Genomic DNA, 15,384 nt, shown 5'->3' with positions numbered 1-15,384 from the left:
AATCATCTGAATACACAGAGCTAAAATAAATTAGATAAATCATACCTTACAAATAAGGGTTTCTCTCAGATGGCTTTCAAATCAGACAGATTTAATGCTTGGGCCTAGGCAAGTATATTGCTGATGTTGTACAGATAAATGTATCAGAATCTTTCCTTCTGTAGCAGCAGATTATTTTTGTCCTGTCACGTCCTGGTTTATGAGCACTTCTAGTAGCACATAAAAAGTGATTTCTTGACAAATTAGTAAAAGTTCATTTCTGTTTACAATGGGCCACCTCAAAGAGCACAAATTGATCATCTGCCCCTGGACTTGTGGTCAGGTCTCCCTGCATCCTCAGTAGAGGACGTTTCAGCATAATACAAATTACCAGGATTTAAAAATACCGAAGACATTTCACAGACACTAAAATTATTTTAAAAGTAAGCATAATCTCTGGGACCACAGCTTGAAAACTGCAGCATTTATACTAATGTCCACACAAAGAGGTAGGCTAGGCTGTTTCAAAACTTACTATTTTATCTCTGACCATTCTATTATATTATGGAAGTCCTATCTTTTACTGTTATACTGTTTCTACCAGTAAATTTTGTATTACTCTGATCCCACAGACATTTATACTTTGTGACACTATTCACTTCACAGATATAAGTTTTTTGGCTTTTCAGTAAACTACCTTCCAAGATGAATTTTAAAAATTTCCTTATCAACATATTTTAAAGTAAAACTTATCATAACTTAGTTTACTGGTTTTTCAGCCTGCATCTTGCAATCAGATACTTGAATTATAATTAATGAAATAGTCCTGCTGATTATTTAGATGCTAGTAAAGAAATTTGCCACAGTACTTTTCAAGCCTTTGAATACTCCTGGTATTTATGATTATATTTTAATTTTTAATAAGAATGTAATTTGCCTTCTCCTGAGCTGTAAAATACTGGATGCTCATTGCAGAGCTTGAGGGATATTGATTTTTAATATTTTTTTGCAGAAAACCATGTTCATTAACACAGATTATAGCTCATTAAAAATATGTGTTTCTGAATACCTTTCAGAAGTATCTCCTGTAAAATTTTGAGATTAAATAGAGTGTATAATCAAAACAAATTGTCCCATACAATTTCCATAGTTTGGAAAGTCCCTCTATGCTTTTCTTCTCCCACACTTAAATCAAAGTGGATCTAAGAGAAAAACAAAAAAATCCACAGCATTTTCTTCTGCTTCTGCTTGTAATTTTTGGCAGATCCTTAATTGTTCACAGTAATATTGTATGTCCAGAATTTGTCAATTTTTTGTTTGCTGGTAATTAATGTAATGTTACTAAATATTCTTGTACTCTATACAATCTTGGGAGTCATACTATTATGTACAGTTTTCCACAGTACATATTAAACCACAAAAAAACCCTCAACCCTGTTCTTATTTTTTAATTATTTTCCGAGATATTTCAGTAATAAACTACTTAAAATCACTACAGTTATTAACAAAATAAAAATAAACAATGCCATCATAATTGATATGTAATTTTATATGAATTAAAAACTTTTTTTATTCAAATGAATGATTGATTTTACGGCATTATCTTAAGAAGATAAAACCAGTCAAAACTGTCAACCTGTTGAACTGCTATGCATGGATATCCTTTGAATTTACAAACCTAACTGTGGCATTTGACTGCAGTCCCACCAGCAAGAGACTGCAGTTGCACCTCCCGGGACACTGACTCCCTTTTGCGTGTTGTGCAAAGGGCAGAATGGCTCTCAGGTGCATTCCTGAGTTCACTGGAAGCCTTCAGTGAATGTCAGGGACTGCCTTCCCTCTCACACACAAGTGCTTTGGGAGGGAAAGCACTTTCAAAGAGAGGTTCCAGCAGCAGATGGCCTGTGTGGAGCTGCTCCTGGGTGTACTTTCCCTGACCCAATAAATAGCTGTGAGCATATGCTATCTGTGTAAGAAAATAATTCAAATGTATATTCAATTATGTTTAAATATACTGCTATTCAGGACTTAAAATTCTTACAGATGCCTCTAAACTTTATGACAGTTTTGTATCGTTTAGGTAGGTTTCTACTAAATAGTTCTCTAGGCTTTGTTATCAGTACAAGCCCTTATGTTAATTTAGGGTGGCCTTGTTCGCATTTTGATGGGATGTGAATCCGACTTTCATAGGGTTTGTTTTGTGCTGAGTTTTGAGGAATGAACTACTGCTCCAGCTTGAGTTTGGCTTGGTTTGAGGGTTTTGGCACTTTTTGGCTTATTTATTTTGTTTAATAGCTGGTTCTCATTCAGTAACAGACATTGAGACTTTGTGGTGGGACAAGAGACTTACATTGTAATTCATCTTTGAAGAATCTCAGACATAATAGTGAACTGATTATCTGTAGCTGTGTTTTTGTCTGCTTGTTTGTAAAACAAACAAGTAGGGTTTAGATATTTCTGTAGAGCTATATAATTTAAGCCTGCAAATTATGGTTGGGGAGTAAAAAACTGTCTGTTTTCTTGCTCTGTATCAATTCCCAAGCAAACATATTTCCTGACAGGAACAGAAAGGATCCTGCAGCAATCTGTTTGTCAAGAGATTGATCATGCAAACCCTTCACTTAAGTATGAGTGTATTTATGATCTTCATAGATTACTCAATAAAATTTGTTGAATTAACGTGCTTATAGTTTACAGCAGGAATAATTCCTACTCAGCTGTTGCAGAAAATCTTTAATCTGTCTTAAAAAAAATTGGAATCATGATAGTTTGCAAGAAACTACTTTCAAATTACCTCCTAATGCTAACAATCTCCAGGTCCACTGGATGTCAAATGTCTAGATTTCTTATAGTCGAAACTATGGAGAGCAATGGACATGCTGAAAAATACCTTTCTCCTGACCAAAGAAATGATGTTTCATACCATGAACGTTTTCTGTTCCGACTTTTCTCTTTAAAATGTAAATATTAGGCAGAAGTTGTTTTTTAAAAAAACCTAACCCTTTCAGTGTAGTCTTAGAGAACAGGTGAAGATTACAAAAAGACCTTAACAAAAAACATTTCATCACCTTAAAACCAAATACGTACCTATACGGTAAAGTCTGTTCACTGTCTGAGTGATCCTTTGAACTTTTTACTCCCCCAGAATTTCTCATCTAGAGAATGAGATTAATTAAAGAGCCAAACCACATAAGCCAGATGGGTTTTTGGCTGTGGTGATCCAGTCATTCAAATTCCTGTCTGGACTTCTGTAATTCCTTAAATCTTGTGTCTGAGCTCACAATCCTTGCAAATATTTCACTAAGTACAGAAACCAGGAGTACTGCTGTTTTCAGAGAATTATTGAATCACAGAATGGTTTAGATTGGAAGGCACCTTGGAGACCACCTCGTTTTAACCCACCTGCCATGGGCAGGGACATCTTTCATTAGACCAGATTACTCAAAGCCCCATCCAACCTGGCCATGAATGCTTCCAGGGATGGACAAACATGACTTCTCTTGGAAATGTGTTCCAGAGTCTCACCATGCTCACAGTCATGCTTTTCTTCTCAATATCTAACCTAAATCTGTCCTATTTCAGTCAGAAGTCATTCCACTTGGTCCTATCATTGCACTCTCTTGTGTTCCTATTCTCAGATCCTTCCATTCATCTTTGAACCTCCCACAGAGTGGCTCTGCTTGTGAATAAGATTTTGTGAGTTTTGCAGTGAAAGCAGCTTTTCTCCAAATTGTGTTCCACAGGAGCCAGGTGAACTTTGTAAAGTCATCTGTATTAAAGGTGAAATCATAGCTTTATGGGACAGGGCTACTTGAAAAACAAATCCTGGGCTCTGAAGCCTTACAAGAGGAAACATAACAATATTTTCAGACTGTGTAGCCTCAAAACAAATCTAATATTCACTGTTTTGGTTCATTACTTCTGTAGGTAGAGCTGTGAGTATGCAGGAAGAAAGCATATTAAAAAAACAAAAAACAAAAACAAAAACGTAAAAGATTTGAAAGGAGGTAAGAGTAAAGGGAGATAACAATAAAAATGTAATAAAAATGAAGGGGGAAATGGTGAAAGTAAGGAGAAAATAACAATAAAACCCAGGGAAGTTGTATTGAATATATGTACAGAGGAAAAAGAGACATCCTGTCCTACTGTTTTTATAAAAGCTTCCAGGTGTGTGAATTGAAGATAAACACATAAGAAAAGATGAAGAAGGGACATGAAAAATATCGTAGTCATGCAATGATTATCATGATCCATGCTGCACACAAGATTTGCAATTAATTCTGGTATTTAAACTGTCCTCTCTGTGCAAAGAGGGAATACTGACTTGAAATACTTTGAGCTTCTAGCAAGTGGGTAACGGTCTCTTCTTCAAATAACCAAGATGCAGAAGATGAAAAGATTTCATAAAGAAAACAAAAAAAAAGTGCAGTTTTGAAATTGTTCATATAGAAAACCTGAACTTCACAGCTTGCTTCATCTTTATTCAAATATGAATGAAACAGCTTTGTTGTGTTGATTCCTATGGGACTTTTTCCCACAGCATCTCTTCTGCTAGAAAATCCCATTCATGCTGTCAATTCTATCAGCAAGGCACAACTAAAGGAATTTTAGCTCACTGATATCACACTTTAAAAAACCCTGTATATTTATAGACACATCTCTTGCAAAAACAAAGAGGCTAGAAAATGAAGTAATGAGCACACTCTTTCACTATCATAATACTTTGTGAACATAACAATTACCATTGCCCCCACTGTAGAGGAAGTATGCTAAAGAAACTTTTAAAGTGGCTTTCTCAGGGGTGAAGACAGAGTAAATTTTACCTGATCAATACATGAAATTCAAGAATTCTTGGCTTCTAATTCCAACATGAGATAAATACAGTAGTAGTCTGTGTAGATAGCCACATGAAGAGTTCTTGTATATTTATTATTGAGACACACTCTAAAGTTCAATACCCTCTTTCCAGCAAAAACAGCAGAATATCATCAGTTTCCTTAACCTTTTTATTACATATTAGAAACTTTTGGTTTAGTCTTCAAAGGTGAAAATAAACTGACTGCAGCAAGAATAGCCCAAGGGATGAGATAGATTAATAGAAAAATAAACTGTGATTTAACAACCATGTCTGATCTTGTGTGAAAAAGCTCCAGCATTTGGATATGTCTGGGCAAGATGCTGTCTTTTAATTATGCACGAGAAACACACATATTTCAGCTTAATTCATGCAGCACTAATACCTCCTTTTACAATGATCACATTTTTCACTGTGTTAAGGTGTCCATTTCCAGAAGTAAAACAGAGAAATATAAATGAATTTTTATCACAGACAAAGTAATTGTATGTGCTTAGCTCCAGCTGTTGTAAGTCATGAGGGTTCTCTGGATCAAAGGCCAAAGAGGTAAACAAGGCCTTAGAAGACAAAATACCTAAAATAACTCATTAGAGACCTAAACTGTACAATCCTGTAACATGCAGGTTTTGTAACGTTTGAAAAATCAGTCACTTTCAAGAAGGAAATAATTTATTTTTTCCCCACTTCAAAACTCTGCAGTACTTGCAGATGGTAACATAAAATATAGAAATCTAATCATGTTCTGACTTGCGATATTCTTTAATTTTGCAGGGAGATATTTTATCATGGGAAGATGAACTGTTTATGGCTGCTGGTATTTATACTGGAGTTACACTCATCACTGATTCAAAGCTCTCCAAGAGTTAGGAACAGCAGTCTCTTATCATACAAGATAAATGACCCACTTGCCAAAGATGTGGGATGAGATTTCATGGATGGAGCGTTGTGAGAAATGGTGTCAAACAAAGACTGAGATATCTGTAGCTGTAATGATAAGAAAATATCCAACATGTTAAAAAAAAGATCAGTGATGTTGCTCATACTTGCTAGAGGATCACTTTTCATCTGCAAAAGGAAGATATTCACAAGATAGGAGGTTCAAACAGTATTTCATAGATCTTTACAAAAAGAAAAAAGATCACACACAAAAAGAAAGGTCAGCCATTTAATTTATAAACTCCAGTGACAGGATGCTTACACACAGAGGTGAATAAATATATCAACTATTACATATTCTAGTACCAGTGAGATAGCCTGTGTTAATGAGGTAGGAGTATGTGCATGCTCATGGAGCTGTTCACTTAAGCTCAAATCTACCTATTAATCTTTGGAATAAAACTAATTAAAGAGGAGTAAAACAAACGAACAAAAGTCAAGGACTTTCACACTGAAGACAAATGGCAGGCCAGGATGCATACACAGAAGTTATAGCTCATTTCCATTCTATAGTCTCATTCCATTCATAGTCTATTTCCATTCTCTGATTAAGATAAGTCTATGGAAACTTGATTTAAATATGTTCTGACATTAAAATGAAAGCTCTTATACCTGTGTTTTAGGAGGTGAAATAAGGATTATTACAATGACTCACTCCATATACAATCCAGGATATTATTAACCTTGCTATAGAAGAAGTTTGAAATGTATTTTTAATTATACTGTGTAAACTGGAAAAAAAGTTAAGAGAAAATAGAGCCAGGCTGACACATTACAGCTGATTGCTTATGTTATTGACACTGTGCTTCAGAAACAGCAAGAGTCTTTGCAGGAAAAGTTCTTATTTGACAGTGTTTTGTTTTGCTCAGTAAAAATTTTGCTCACTTTTAGAATATTTTTGTTTTTATCCTGTACTGATCTTTCTTCGTGTAGCTGTCTCAGATTGCCAGATTTCCCCTTTTTATTCCCTCATTGCTAAAGCTACTGCTAATGTCAACTTTGTCATTTGCATATTTTTTGTTCCTATGGTAAAATTGAAGTGTTAGATTACACAGCTGTGACATTCAGATTCAAGTATTGATTCATACTTAGTGTTGTTATTCCTACATTTGATATTTATTGACACATCTTTCTATAATATAGTAAGAATAAAAATACCATGTAGCCTTCAAAATCAATTAGGAACTATGTTTGAAATTGAGTAAAAAAGTACCAGTATAAAGAATGATAAAAAAAAACTAAATGAAAAGAAAAAAATACATTGCTAGAGTATTAAATATGGTATTATTTAATATGGAATTAATTTCTTATTATTTAATGTGGAATATAGGATATACAATAAAAAAATGCAATGTTTACTGAAGTGTTGCATACTTGCAATGAAAACTAATTCTAAGTTCTCTGCTTTGCCTGTGCCTTTGAGGCTTAGAAGAGAACCAAAAGCCACTTCCAGCAACAGCAGTAAGACTGCAGTCCCAGTTCCAGCCTTTGAATACAATAAAAAAGTAAATAGCTAACATTAATTAAAATGTATCATTAGGTAATGTAGAGCCAGATCTCTAATAAAATGAAAATATGAGAAGGGAGTTTAAATCTCCAGGTTTTCTGAAAATATCTACAGTATGTAGCAAAGCTATTATCAGTGACAACGGGGATGATCCTGAAAGATTTTTTTCAAAGCATAGGAACTTATTAATTTGCTGAAAATTTACTGGTTTCTTCGTCCTGTTACTGACAGCTGGATCCCATATTCAACATCCAACCCATGACAACTTGGCCTTGAGTTATGACTTGCTAAGCTTTTAATTTACCTGTGAAATTGCAAGCATCTCAGAAACTGAACTTTCCACTTAAAAACACACATGGCATTCTAGCAGGGAGCTATGCTTGAACAGAGCTGAAATGACAAAGCACAAGCTGATTAATCATTTAATTCAACAGAAAATAAATAGTTCCCTACAGGGTGAAATGAGTATTTCACTACCATCTTAGTGGAAAGGTCTGAAAAGGTGCTCTTCAATAAAATTTCATCTTTAAATTAGAAAATCTACTATTTAATGCAATAACTATATATGTTATGCATAACCCCAGAGTAAACTGAGACACCATATTCCATTGATTTAATAGTTTGTCCATATTTAAGACATATATCTTTCATTAAGTATCTTCAAGTTTCTAAGTTAACATATTCCAGTCTATACTTGGCTAATCTATAATTATAGTACTGGTACATTAATGAAAAACTAAATATTCTTCATGACAATAGTTAATTGCTCTCCCTTATTTGTGATAGATTATTCTGGTAGATTGGTTCTTAGTCCTGCTAACTCCAAACCTTTCTCTTATGTAAAGAAAACTACTAAAAAAAGACAACATGCAGGTGTTCAGCTTTCAGCCAGAGCAGGGTTAATTTTTGCAGTAGGAGGGAGGAGGCATGGCTAAGACACAGAAGTTACTTACTCAATCTGTAAAATGTTTGATAGAATCAGCTACAAAAATTAGAGTTTATTTGATGGAAACATATATAAGCTATGCTTATACACCTAATCTGAAACATCACTGTTCCATTTCTGTGACTTACTGAAATAACTCACTAATTACTCCATTCAGGCACTCACTAGAATTTTTTAATTAGTTTTTTCTAGTGCATGACATTTTTCTATTGTTATCCATGCAGTGACAAGATCTAAATTTAATCTTTTAACATAAAGAATATCTGAAAGACAAAGAAACAACTTCAGTCTAGCAGAGATAAACAAGAAAAATATTATATTGCCTATTGTATTTAATATTTAAAAATATGGAATCAGAAGAAAAAGTTTTATTTGAGGTACTAAAGTAGATGTAATTCCAGTGTAAACCCTCTGGCAACCTCAAACTGCAGGAAGAAATAGAAAGCAAAATGTATTAAACTGACTTTATTTGACCATGTTCAGCATGGCTTCATTTGGGAAACTGGGATGTAATCAAAATTGGCAATCTGAGGCTGAAAATGATACAATTGGGATACCTATGAGTTCACCATTAAGTGAAATATCAATTTTAAATCAGAAAGTATGGAATAAAATTAATCCTCTACTACTAAATTTTTTCATAAGCCCAGGGGATATGAAGAAGAAAAAATAACTAGATAATGTCATTTAGTAGCTATTTTTTCAATATGTAACATCACTTTGGAAAGTAAAGTTATATACTAATATAACTTGGAATTAAACGCATGGGTATTAAATATGCAATCATATTAAACCCGAAATACTTATCAGATTAACTGTCACCTATAATCCTTCTGTGCTTTTATCTTTGGAGTCAGAGGTCTTACAAGAAAAGTACACTGGAGATTTAAAATGGAATCTCAGGATAAACCACAACTTGATTCTAAGAAGCTTTGAGTATCCTGAGACACATCAGCCAGATTAGTGAGGTAATTAATCTAAAATGACAGAAAGTACTGGCCAAAAATTGTGTGGTGTTCAAAAAAGAAAAAAAAAACCCTAAATTATTTTAGAAAAAAATAAGTTGCTACAGAGATTGAAAGATTGTCTGTAGGTGCTGTTTTTATAACATTTCTACTTTTCATGATTGATCAGAAGTTGTTTTAATTTAAAACTTAGAAATTAAAGTTTTGTCTATTTCACATTTCTAGTGCTGTCTACAGATTCCGTGTGAAAACAGATTTGTTTTTAAGATCAACCATCACAGATGGCCCAGCTTATTTTGGTCCCTACTATGGTTATTCTTAGACATCTTATTTCTTCACTGCAACCATACACATATTTACAGTAGGAGAAGAATTGTGTAAAATAGAGTATGATTTGATTATTTTTTCATTAATAATGTCATTTATTAACCATCTGCAATGTATTATGTGGTAAAAGCAAACGTCATCATTACTGCTGTGCTCATGAACATACCTGTTGTAATTTTAGCTGAGACTCCATTATCTTCATGCAGGAAAAGCCAATTCTTTATTATTACAACTCATTTTAGACAGTTTTTACAGACCTTATGCGCAACTTTAATTGGTTGATAACTTTTATGCCAATTATTGTTTTGGTTAGTGAAAAGTATTCCACTTGTCCATCAAATCTCTCTATTCTTGGATTGTTTACTTATTTTCTTTACTGATTTTCATGGGACAAATCCTTTGTTATTACAGGTGCATTTATTTTTCAACCCATGAATAAGTTTTTATGCCAATGAGTTTTCGCATCAAGATTGTTTTCACATGGGAACTTGTAAATTATTTAGAAGAAGCAACAGGCCAACTTTGGCAGTTTAGCAGAGCAGGCCTGATTTTACGAGGTCTTTTGTTTATAATTCTTTTACCTGTCATGACACATAGCATTCCTCTATTTAATTTTAAACTTCTGATCAAATGTTTGTATGAAATATCAGTTTTATTTTAATTTAATTTATAATAATGTAAACCAAATTGTAGGATAGCAACTAAGCAATATGATAATGAGAGAACTTTAAATAAGAGCAAAACTTGATCAGTTGAATTTGAATGGAGATTCTAGAGATGTTTATCTATTAGATTATTATCAGTGGTAGTAGTAGGAGGGATAAAATTATTTAGTAGGTATTTATCTAATCTGTGCTGATGTTTTTCATTATGGCAACTTTTAGCTGTATAAGATGAAGACAAAATGACCTCAACATTTCTTTTTTCCCTATAATTTCTTATACTTCTTATAAAGTATATCAAGTCTGCACTAAATGTTTGCACTAAATGGCTAGATGTCCTAGGGTATCCCAATGGTCCAGCTTTCAACCATACATATTATAAATATGAGCAATAACTCATGATCTAGTGACCTAAGGGATTTTATAAAAAAAAGACTGATGATTTATCAAGCCAGCTACACTGTAAGTGGGAACTATTTTGAAAAAAAGATAAATTAGTTTGGAGAATCTTTCTTGAATAAAATGATAAAAAAGTAATAGAGATTATGACAACTGTGAGTAACTGAACAAAAGCCTGTTGACCACCTCAATCATTCAATAAATATTAAATACTATTTTTCTCTTGCTGTAGAAAGTTCAACATGGAAAACCAAAAACTGAATGGAAAGTAGAATCTCAAAAACAAGAAGCACATATAGACAGAAGGAAAAAAAAACCAAAAAAACAGGTTAAGAGGAAATATTTTATTGGGTGGAAAAGGGAAGATTTCAAGAATGAGGAGGAAAATGTTCAACTTACAGTAACTTTGAAATGGGATTTAATAAAACAGAGAGTGAAAATATAGTGATTCATGTTTTCTTAAGTGCTTTGCAGCTTTTTCTGGTGCATAAATGCTAAGCAGCCTCTTGGGAAATACCTTAGTCACAAGCCAGTCTGGCAGACTCTGCTCTATGAAAACAGACTTTTTAAAAAATATAGTTTCCTGAAATTAAGTTTTGAATTGCAAATAAATCTTAAGAAGTATCAGGAATCCTGAAAATTATTGAAGTCGTTATGAGCTTTGTGTATTCAGCAGATTTTTTCTAAATTGTGGATTTAAGACTTCAGAGACAAGCCTGAAATATTTGGCTGAAGTATTTTCACTCCTCAGCTGAACTACAAAATGGGAGAAGATGAGATTTTATAAGTTTAATATAAACTTATCATTCTGAGAGAGTTGTATGCATTATCAACAGCAAACTTCCGATTGCAGTGCTTACCACTACACTGTTGAAAGAATTATTGGCATCTGATGCCTCCAAAGATTAGCACATTGCCTAATCAGTTTGACTAGGAGGGAATCCTTAAAGTAGGAAAAGTAATCTGGTGTGCAGGTATGTTCAAAGGGACAGGAAGGACAATATATAACCTCAGAGCAGTTTTATTTAATTTAGGGAAATGTTCTCTTGCTAATCCAGTCAGACATAGGAAATAATGAGGTGATTACATGACAAATACAGCAGCAAATAAATGTATTATTTTAAATGCATTTATTTCTTTTATTTATTTCATTCATAAAATAGTCAAGTAAAATGAATTTCATAATTTTCCCCTTCCTCCAGTGAATATATTAATTCTGTAATTCTGGGAGGGCAAGGAAGAACACAGGTGATTTTACTGATTGTCAGTTTGATTGATAACTGGTGAAGAAAGCACTTATAAGAAATATTTATAAATGCTAGAAGACAGATCACTCACTCTCACACACACAAAAAGAATACACCTTCCTTTTCTATAGGTATTGACAGCTAAGAACATATGTGTTGCATATGTAACTTAACAGCAGAAAAGGAAAACTGGAAGCAGTATGTCAGTAGCTCAGGCAGAGGCAACATAAACAAAATGTTGACTTGCATTTTCATCCTGAATAGGACAGGGTGAATCTTGCATTATTTGCCCTGTAAAATATGGAATTCACCCTGTCACTTCAACAATAGACCAAGAGGCCGCTGACTTTTATCTTGTCTGTCTGGAGTTTTTCCACGGACTGCCACAGAAATCTTTACTACAGCACCTGTGAGGCTGCTTTTCTTCTTATTCTGCAATAAACTTCTGAAATAGATAAAATGAAGCCCACCAGAGACGTATCTGCTCCTCTCCACTGACTGCAATAAAGTCATTTACAGCATGGATTAAAGCCATCCAACAAACCTTGACTTTGGAAATATCAAAACAAGTAATTTCTCACACTTTATTACCTAGGCATAACATGAACAAATGCTCTTAAAGGATAAAATTATCTTCTGTGAATCACAGCCTGGTATAGAGGAGTAAGAATATGTCCTATAAATCATGAAGTATGTCCCTATGACAGGGCTCCTGACTGAGAGCTTCATACCATCCTTGAGGCTACAACTTTCTTCATATTATTCCTTAGCTAGTGTTAAAAGAGCTATTTTACTTCCTCTGGCAGAGGTTTCAGAGGCTGCTGATATAGATCCAGAAACTGAAAAACATTTTATTACATTTCAACACATGCTTGTGACAATCCCAGCTCAATTTGGGCCTGCAGAGTTCTGTAATTTCTACACAAGATTCAGAAAATCTCATAATTTTCTCTGGACACTGACATTTTTAAGAGGGAAAGACCCTTCTGTCAAGGTCATGGAAACCATAACACTGTTTTCAGCTGAAAAATATCAACCTCTCCTTCATGCAGGTCTGCCTTAACAAGAGCAGATTTAGCAGCATGTCTAAAGCCAAAGGTAACTCTTTGAAGAGCAGGGTTGCACCAAAATCCCCTAAACCCACCTTTGATTAATTATCAGTTACTCCTGGGAGATTCTGATTGAACACAAGGGAAGAATTTTTCACAATCAGCAGCTGAAATAACCTCCCCTGCAGAAATAGTGGATTATCCAACATTGCACTTTTCTGAGATTTGGCTGCTCAGGATGCTACACCATCTTGCCTAGACTGGGATTTTGACAGAAAAGACTGGACTAGATGATCCTTGAGGTGTATTTCAAACTGATATTCTATGTTTCTACGAATATATCATGTTACATTTTGTTTTGCTTTCCAAATTTCAAAGAAATAATTTTAGAAAATTTGTTTTTAATGTGTTGCATTTTAATAAGTAGTTTCTAACCAATCAAAATTTGATATTGTTAAAAAACTACCTAAATTTTTAGAGGATTTTATTTTGAAACAGACTCATGAACTTCCAGGTATTTTCTTTAACTGTTGAGTTCTTGCTGCTGAACTGCTGAGACATAAGCAAATTTGTGATATATGTAGAGAACATGATTTTAATGTGAAATACTGAATTAAATTATTTAATTATACATCCATACGTAAAGAAAAATTTATGCATGCCTACACATACAAGATACAGTTTTATCCCTGTTATATGCATACATTATATATGGATACAAGCCATGAAGTTTTTGCTCTAACTACTGTCTGTTAGAGCTAAGAATTAGGAAGTTTGGGGACTTTCAGTTATGTGCCAGAACTTATATAATATGTTTAAAATTTAATTGTGATGAGAAGATGTGCAATGAAATTCCAATTCTATTTTTAATCTTCTTTTATTGTTGTTATATGCTGTTCTCTCATGGTCTGTTAATAATTTTTCCCGAGCAAGCAGATTTTTTTATCTTGGTGCACCATGGCTGCATTTCAGAACATACTGACACTCACCATAAATTTATCACTGTATTTCTAAAGATGGAGATAAAAGCTGTTATTCATTTCCCTGTCAAATCAACATTTAATGGAAGCTTGAGGCTTTGTCCTGTGTGAGGTAAAAGAGAAAAAAACCTAAGCAGCAAATTAAGAGCAGGCTGGGATTTTTATTATTTTGGAGAAAAGTTCTTAAAACAAGACCAATGAGACTATAACCAGAATGAAAAATTAATAAGACATTCTAAATAGAATCCATTTAAATGGCTTATAGTCAAGAAAATATATCATTGCATTTTAAGAACTCTGTATAGTTAAAACCTTATGGGAACCTTTACAGTTCCTTTGGGATTGGCATGGTGCATAATTTCTTCTGACAGGAAAAATATAGAAAGGTGCTATTTGTCATCAATAAAACCTTCCAAGGTTACCCCTATTTATATAGAAAGAAGGCTATTCCTATGTTTGAACTGGTACCAAACACCATAACTCTGTCCAAATGTTCTGAGAAGTGTGATAATAATAATTGATATAAAATATTGCATGTCTTTCTTCTTAGAATAAGTGTAAAGAAGAGCAATGTAAAAGTAAAGGTGTTTTAGCTAAATTCTTAGTAATTCTCACTAGATTAATTCAGCTCACTGATCTAGGGAAAATGGTTAGGGAACTAGGACTAAATATATATATAAAAATAACAGCAATTAAACATTCCAATATGTATTTCCTTCCTATTTCATTATATTTATTTTAATGAGACAGGATTATCTTGGCTTTCTGTGTGGGCTTTTTACCATAAAATCAAAATATATAATTGTCAGATGCGTAGCAACAATATAAAATCATGAATTAAAGTTAATAATTTCAGTTGTAGCATCAATAGCTGACCAGTGAGGGAAGATTATTTTCATTAAATTTTACTATAAACATTATATTGAGGGAAATAACAGTGGAGTGGTTTTTTTCTAAAAATATTATTTTACATGGCTTTAGGTAGGAACATGATACTTCCACTGGCACATAGCTTTTGATACTTTCATCCCAATAGGTGTCACCTAGAACCCTTGTTCAGAATTACTTTAATAATCTTCTACAGGGTAAAGTTGCTTTTACTGTCTTTGAGTGAATCTAAAACCATATTGTTAGCCAAAATCACATAGACTGCATACTCAAAATTTATACTTCAAAAAGAGAATGTATATTTTTGATTTTAGGCTTTTAGCTTAGCTGAATATTGTGAAATCCATGTATTTTTTTTTCCATTAAGTAGAGTCTGGAATTTAAACAGCTAGTTAATCTCCTTCTGCTGTATCAGAGGACTTTACAGCAACCATTTCTTGTGCAAAACACTTCTATTTAGAGAGAATTGCTTGGAGATTACAGATGTTCAAAAATAGTGCTTCAATCTTTAAAGACTTTTTAGAACCCTTCTGACTTCTCCCAACATATGCGCAAAGCGACAAATCTCACTAGCTGGGCGAACAGAAACATGTAGGTTTCTGAAGAAACCAACTTAGCTAAGTCTGGCACTGTTTTAACATCTC

The sequence above is a fragment of the Sylvia atricapilla genome, chromosome 2, assembly GCF_009819655.1.
Source record: "Sylvia atricapilla isolate bSylAtr1 chromosome 2, bSylAtr1.pri, whole genome shotgun sequence".
NCBI lineage: Eukaryota > Metazoa > Chordata > Aves > Passeriformes > Sylviidae > Sylvia > Sylvia atricapilla.
This window is presented reverse-complemented; position numbering follows the sequence as displayed.